The 8,575-nt window shown below is 36.1% G+C and overlaps 1 pseudogene; it reads right to left on the bottom strand.

The window, feature by feature from the left end:
* Positions 1-8,013: 8,013 nt before the first annotated feature.
* On the bottom strand, positions 8,014-8,331 carry LOC136315511 (peptidyl-prolyl cis-trans isomerase FKBP1A pseudogene; annotated as a pseudogene).
* Between the last annotated feature and the right edge of the window lie 244 nt (positions 8,332-8,575).

Raw genomic sequence — 8,575 nt, 5'->3', positions numbered from 1 at the left:
TATTGTGACAAAAAAGAAAAGAAAAGAAAGCCTCCCTGTATGCCCACCAATGAGGGAAGTGAGACAGATGCCATAGGCAATTCCTGTGATGTTGCTAACCGTCTCCACTCCTCTACCTGGCTCTTCCTAACATTCTTTCTAACTAAGAAAACACTCAAATGTCCTCTATATGCACCAACACTCTCAATTCTAAAGAAATAAAACAACTCACTGTAAACCCATTAAACTCTTAGACAAATGTTAATGCAACAGCTCAGCTCCCAATGCCCGTGACAACAAGGACACCACACAGCTGATATTCTAACCCTTTTTATTTTTAATTAATTAATTTATTTTTACATTTTTTATTATTAATTTTAATGCAGTGACATTGATAAATCAGGGTACATATGTTCAGAGAAAACATCTCCAGATTATTTTGACATTTGATTATGTTGCATACCCCTCACCCAAAGTCAAATTGTCTTCCGTCACCTTCTATCTGGTTTTCTTTGTGCCCCTCCCCTCCCCCCTTTTTATCATTAAGTTGTTTTTCATATTCTACTTTATTCAGGATTAAAACACACTTCAGATCAAGCACAATCATTCATGCTTTAGGAGAAATTTAAAGAATCATTTAAATAACTATTTAACATGTTTCTGATATAATAGTCATCTTAGTTCACTGTTGTTATCCTGCAAACATAAAGTCAGATGGCAATCGAAAAGGGACCCTATTTAAATTAACTTTAATTCTTAAAGACAATACAGGAAACTTAAGAGAGATATTAAAATTTTCATATTGCCTGACCTGTGGTGGCGCAGTGGATAAAACGTCAACCTGGAAATGCTGAGGTCGCCGGTTCAAAACCCTGGGCTTGCCTGGTCAAGGCACATATGGGAGTTGATGCTTCCAGCTCCTCCCCCCCCTCTGTCTCTCTCTCTCCCTCTCTCTCCTCTCTAAAATGAATAAATAAAAAAATAAAATAAAATTTTCATATTGGTACCACAATAATAGCTTTCTAGGAAAAGATATAGGGAGTGAGAAGAGGTTGTAGAATAAAACTGAAGTCCCTTCTCTGCTTTGTTCTGATAAAATATTAAGGCTGGTTCCACTTTAAAGTAATTGACAGTTTCTGCTTGCAATAAGCCTATTAAAGAACTTTTTGGCTTATCTGCTTATTTCTTTGTTTTTGAAGTAACTGAAGAATTGGCTTATTAAAATTAGCTGTAGTTAGATTTTTATTATTGTGGTAAAACATACTACATAAAATTTATCATCTTGGTCATTTTTAAATGTTCAGTAGTGTTTACTATACCCACATTATTGTGCAACATAGCTCTAAAACCTTTTTATCTTGCTAAACTGCAACTATACTTACTAAAACTTCCTTTTTATTCCTACCCCAAGACCCTGACAATCACAATACTTTCATACTGTCTGTTTCTAAGAGTGTGACTACGTTAGATAGTCATATAAGTAGGATTATGCAGTGTTTTTGTGACTGGCTTACTTCACTTAGCCTAATATTCTCGATGTTTATCCACATTGTAGTATATGACAGGATTTCTTTCTTTTTAACCCTGAATGCTATTGCATTATATGTATGTATCACATGTAATTCATCCATTCATCCAATGAAAGACATTTATATTACTTCCATGTCTTGACGTTTATGAATAATACTACAGTGAACACATGTGCACGTGTCTTTTTTGAGTTCTCTTTTACTCTCTTACTGTCTTCTTTTATTGAATTTTTGTGGTGGCATACCTTAAATCTTCACTTTCTTTGGTGTATCTTCTACAGATATTTTCTATGTGGCTACCATGGAGATTATGGAAATATAACAATCTCTTTTAAATTCATAACAACTTAACTTTAATCGTATAGAAAAACTGTCCTTCTCCCTCTTTTATGTAATCAATATCACAAAAAATTTTTTGTTAAATTTTATTTAGACAATTAATTTTAACAGGGTGACATTGATCAATTAGAGTGCATAGATTCAGAAAAAAAAATCTCCAGATTATTTTGACATTTGATTATGTTGTATACCCATCACCCAAAGTCAAATTGTTCTCCCTCACCATTTATTTGGTTTCATTATTATTCTTCCCTTCCCCACTTCCTCCCTCTCCTCTCTTTCTCTCTCCCTGGTAATCACCACACTCTTGTCCATGTCCTTAAGTCTCATTTTTGTGTTCCACCTATGTATGGAATCATACTGTTCTTAGTTTCTTCTGATTTACTTATTTTACTCAGTATAATGTTATCAAGATCCATCCATGTTGTCGTAAATGACACTATGTCATCATTTCTTATGGCTGAGTAGTATTCCATAGTGTGTGTGTGTGTGTGTGTGTGTGTGTGTGTGTGTGTATAACATCTTCTTTATCCAATCATCTATTGAAGGGCTTTTTGATTGTTTCCATGTCTTGGCCACTGTGAACAATGCTGCAATGAACATGGGGCTGCATCTGTCTTTACGTACTAGTGTTTTTGAGTTATGGGGGTATATTCCCAGTAGAGGAATTGCTGGGTCATATGGTAGTTCTATTTTTAATTTTTTGAGGAACCACCATACTTTCTTCCATAATGGTTATACTACACATTCCCACCAATAGTGAGTGAGGGTTCCTTTTTTTCCACAGCTTCCCCAGCACTTGTTATTACCTGTCTTGCTGATAATAGCTAATCTAACAGATGTGAAGTGGTATCTCATTGTAGTTTTGATTTGCATTTCTCTAATAGCTAGTGAAAATGAGCATCTTTTCATATATCTATTGGCCATTTATATTTCTTACTGGGAGAAGTGTCTGTTCATGTTCTCTTCCCATTTTTTTATTGAATTGTTTGCTTGTTTGTTGTTGAGTATTGTGAGTTCTTTGTATATTTTGGATATTAGACCCTTAGCTGCGCTGTTGTTTGAAAATATAATCTCCCATATAGTTGGCTGTCTGTTTGTTCTGTTGTCAGGTTATTTTTGCTGTGCAAAAGCTTCTTAGTCTGATGTAGTCCCATTCATTTATCTTTGCCTTCACTTCTCTTGCTTCATGATCAAGTAGGACTCATCCCAGAATCACAAAGATGGTTCAACATATGTAAAATAGTTAACATAATACACCATATCAACAAAACAAAGAACAGAAACCATATGATCTTATTAATAGATGCAGAAAAGGCATTTCATAAAATACAACATCATTTTATGTTTAAAACGCTCAACAAAATGGGTAGAGAAGGAAAATATCTCAACATAATAAAGGCCATTTATGAAAAACCATCAGGTAACATCATATTAAATGGCAAAAAACTGAAGAATTTCCTCTAAAATCAGGAACAAGACAAGGTTTCCCATTGTCTTGGGAAACTTCACTCTTATTTAATATAGTGCTGGAAGTTCTAGCCAGAGCAATAAGACAAGAGAAAGAAATAAAAGGCATTCATTTTGGGAAAGAAAAAGTAAAGGTTGCACTTTTTGCAGATGATATGATCCTGTATATCAAAAACCCCAAAGATTCCACAAAAAGACTTTTAGAAATAATAAACCAATACAATAAGGTCACAGGATACAAAATTAATATACAGAAGTCTATTGCTTTCCTATATGCCACAATGAAACATCAGAAAATAAACTAAAAAAAATAATCCATTTTATGGTTGCAACAACAACAAAAAATACCTAGGAATAAACATAACAAAGAATGTAAAGGGCCTATATAATGAAAACTACAAAGCATTGTTAAGGGAAATTAAAAAAGATATAATGAAATGGAAAAATATTTCTTGTTCTTGGATAAGAAGAATGAATATAGTCAAAATGACCATATCACCCAAGCGATATACAAATTTAATGCAATTGCCATAAAAATTCCAGTGTCATTTTTTAAAGAAATGCGACAAAAAATTATCAGGTTTATATGGAACTATAAAACACCCCGAATAGCCAAAATAATCCTAAGGAAAAAGAAAGAAGCTGAGACATTACAATACCTGACTTCAATTTATATTATAGAGCCATGATAATCAAAACAGCATGGTATTGGCAGAAAAATAGACATTCAGACCAATGGAACAGAATAGAAAGCCCAGAAATAAAACCACATGTATATGGTCAAATAATTTTTGATAAAGGGGCCAACAATAGAGAAAAGAAAGCCTCTTCAATAAATGGTGCTTGGAAAACTAGAAAGCCACATGCAAAAGAATAAAACTCGACTACAGTTTGTCCCCTTGTACCAAAATTAATTCAAATTGGATTAGAGACCTAAATATAAGACCTGAAACAATAAATTACATAAAATAAGACATAGATACTAAACTCATGGACCTTGGCCATAAAGAACATTTTATGAATTTGACACAAAATATTTTATAATTTTATAGTTACAGTTATTTTTATGCTTTTATGTCTTAAGTTCTATATAAGAATTAAAATAGATTTACACACTACCATTATAGAATTACAGGATTCTATATTGGTCTACATAGTTACCTTTATCAGAGAGCTTTATATTTTCATTTTTTTCATCTAGCATTCTTGCATTATAATTCTAAAGACTCACTTTAGTATTTGTAAGACAGGTGTAGTGGTGATGAGATCTCTCAACTTTTGTTTATCTGGGAAGATCTTTATTTCTTCTAGACTTTGATAGATAGTTTTGTCAGATACAATATTCTTGGTTGGCATTATTATATTTTTAACACTTTGAATATATCACTTCATTTCCTATGACCTATAGTATTTCTGATGAGAAACCCATTGATAATCTTATGGGAATGCCCTGTACATGATAAGCTGCTTTTCTCTTTTTTCATAATTTTTCTTTGTATCATTGACCTTTGAGAATTTGATAATATTTGTCTCAGTGTCAGCCTCTTTGGGTTCATTCTAGCTGAAATCTTCTGAGTTTATAGAATTTGGTTGTTTATTTCTTTCCTAAAATTTAGGAGATAGTTGGTAAATATTTCTTTTGTTTTTAAAACTAGTGTAAAGTACTTTTATTGTAATAATAAAACTTGATACTACAGTGCAAGGGTGGTAAATGGAGATAGTCAGTAATAATTTTTCCCACCAGCTTTACCAGGCAATGGTGCAGTGGATAGAGAATTGGCCTGGGGCACTGAGGACCCAGGTTTGAAACCCTGAGTTTTCTGGCTCAAGCATGGGCTCATTAGTTTAACATGGACTTACCAGCTTGAACGTGGAGTTGCTGGCTTGAACGGGCGGTCATAGACATGACCCCATGGCTGCTGGCTTGAACCCAAAGGTCACTGGCTTGAAGCACAAAGTTGCTGACTTAAAGCCCAAGGTCATTAGCTTGAGCCCAAAGTCACTGGCTTGAGGAAGTGGTCACTGGCTCTGCTGGAACCCCTTAGTCACAAGAAAGCAATCAATGAACAATTAAAGTGCTACAACTACAAGTGAAGGCTTCTCATCTCTCTCCCATTCTGTCTGTCTTTGCCTCTCTCTGTCTCTCTGTCTCTCTCTCTCACTAAAAAAAAAAAATTCTCACTTAATCACTACACAGAACAACAAAGGACAGAGAGGGTGGAAGGACAATCCAGGAAACTTTGAGATCAGAAAGGCGAGCTGAGAATAAAAAATCAGGAGATGCTGAAGCTGTGATAACCAGCATCATTTTCTTAAGACAACACTCAAAGATTTGTCATAACGGCTGGGCTTCCATTAGATTGTAAGTATATACAAACTGTACTTTCAATTTAAAGTTTTGATTGAAGTTCTTAAAATTTAGAAAGTGAAGCCTGGATAGCTATGAGATTATAAATAAAAAAGTCTTTAATATCTATTAGGAAGAAAACATAGAAAGGGGGGCGGAAAGCCAAGCCACTAAGAAGGCTTCAGAGGTCCCTGCTGGCCCAGGACAGAAACCTGTAGTGTCCAACATCACAGTGAAAATAATTTACTTTTAAAATACAAGTATCGGACTGTTGGTGGGAATGTAAAGTAGTACAACCATTATGGAAGAAAGTATGGTGGTTCCTCAAAAAACTGAAAATAGAACTACCTTATGACCCAGCAATCCCTCTACTGGGTATATATCCCCAAAACTCAGAAACATTGATACGTAAAGACACATGCAGCCCCATGTTTATTGCAGCATTGTTCACAGTGGCCAGGACATGGAAACAACCAAAAAGCCCATCAATAGATGACTGGATAAAGAAGATGTGGCACATATACACTATGGAATACTACTCAGCCATAAGAAATGATGACATTGGAACATTTACAGCAAAATGGTGGGATCTTGATAACATGATACGAAGCGAAATAAGTAAATCAGAAAAAACCAGGAACTGTATTATTCCATATGTAGGTGGGACATAATAGTGAAACTAAGAGACATTGATAAGAGTGTGGTGGTTACGGGGGGGAGGGAGGAATGGGAGAGGGAAAGGGGGTGGGGAGGGGCACAAAGAAAACAAGATAGAAGGTGACAGAGGACAATCTGACTTTGGGTGGTGGGTATGCAACATAATTGAACGACAAGATAACCTGGACTTGTTATCTTTGAATATATGTATCCTGATTTATTGATGTCACCCCATTAAAAAAATAAAATTATTAAAAAAAGAAAAAGAAAAAAACAGGAAAAAAAAATAAAAATTAAAAAAAAAATACAAGTATCGGGACCTGGCCAGTTGGCTCAGTGGTAGAGCGTCGGCCTGGCGTGCGGGAGTCCCAGGTTCGATTCTCAGCCAGGGCACACAGGAGAGAAGCACCCATCTGCTTCTCCACCCCTCCCCCTCTCCTTCCTCTCTGTCTCTCTCTTCCCCTCCCGCAGCCAAGGCTCCATTGAAGCAAAGTTGGCCCAGGTGCTGAGGATGGCTCTGTGGCCTCTGCCTCAGGCGCTAGAATACCTCTGGTTGCGGCAGAGCGACACCCCAGATGGGCAGAGCATCGCCCCCTGGTGGGCATGCCGGGTGGATCCCGGTCAGGCACATGTGGGAGTCTGTCTGACTGCCTCCCCATTTCCAACTTCAGAAAAATACAAAAAAATAAAAATAAAAGACAAATGTATGATTTTATTCATATGTGGGATTTAATGAACAGAATGAGCTAACAAGCAAAATAAGACAGACTCACAGAGAGCAGGCTGACAACTTTTGAGGTCTGTGTATGGGTGGGTGAGAGAATTAAGCAAAAAAAAGGAAATAAAGAGAAAGATATACAAAACTAATGGACATGAACAAAAATGAGATGATTGGGGGAGGTAGAAGAATATATAGGGGGGAGAGATGGTGATACATGGAGACTTACTTGGGTTGGTGAATATATATATATATATACACACACACACACACACACACAATACAGTATACAGATGATGTGATGTAGAATTGTGCATCTGTAACCTGTATAATTTTGTTGACCACTGTCACCCCAATAAATTCAATAAAAATAAATAAAAATCAGAAGGTTTAAGGGGAGCGTGTGGTGGGGTAGTGGAGTCAAGGGTTCTTCCCTTCACACTACCCCTTCAGTTTTGGGTAACACTCTTAATTCAACCCAAAGACATTTCTCTACTTGGAGCCAATTAGGCCCTCAACAGTGCTTCAAATCTTCTATGATTTTGCAGCACAGCAGCAAGAATGTTAAATATATATTAATAATAGACAAAAATTTCATTCAAAAAAATAAAATAATAAATATTCTTGTATATCCTCCACAACAATTCTTAATTTAAAAGTTAACCTGTTATTTGTGCTGTTAATATCTGATGAATCCTTAATTGGAAACTTATATCCAAAGGACTGAAACTGAACCTTTACCACAAGACAAAATAAAAAGAGTCACTTGAAGTTTATGGCATGTAGTTTAGATCAACACACATACAATGAGAAAGAGGAAGAGCAAAGATGTGTGACATAACACATTCAGTTGGGATGTTTACACAAGGAGTGTAGTGGAACATCAGAAAAAGCTCTGAACCATTTGCTTGTACATGTTGGGGGTGCCAGATCCTTCCATAGCACACTCAAAAACAGGAAGTAGGCCATTTCTGTCAATCCAGTTTTAGAAGCTCCACATCAAAGACAACAGTGGCATTTGGTGGGATAATGCTTGGGTGCCCAGTGGCATTGTAGGCATAGTCTGGAAATACTTTGGCTCTCTGATGCACACTCATTTGGGCAACCCATTCTTCCCAGCCTATCACATCTTGCTTGCCTAACATAAACTTAAAGGGCTTGTTTCTGTACCCAGAAGAATCATATTTCTTTTCATCTTCAAATATCCCCGTGTAGTGCAGCAATCAGATCTGGCTACACTTTGGGAAAGTGTGCTCATCTCCAAGATAGATGGTCTCCACCTACACTTCCATGAGGGTGATGGCATGATGGGAGTCATGGTCTGAGACAGGACCTGCTGGTGGTTCTGAGGCTTTGCCTTATTCACTAGTAATTATTTCTTAAGGCACTCTCTGCTTCTATCTCTTCCTCTTCTTCTCTCGGACTTATGTTTATATTGGTCCATTTGATGGTGTCACATTGGTCTCTTAAATTTTTTTTTCACTTTTCTTCATTCTTTTTTTGTTTATCTGCCTTGATAATTTCAAATGACTTATT

This window comes from Saccopteryx bilineata, chromosome 11 (assembly GCF_036850765.1).
Source record: "Saccopteryx bilineata isolate mSacBil1 chromosome 11, mSacBil1_pri_phased_curated, whole genome shotgun sequence".
NCBI lineage: Eukaryota > Metazoa > Chordata > Mammalia > Chiroptera > Emballonuridae > Saccopteryx > Saccopteryx bilineata.
Note: the sequence above shows the minus strand (reverse complement) of the source record. Positions and strands in the feature narration are given on the sequence as shown.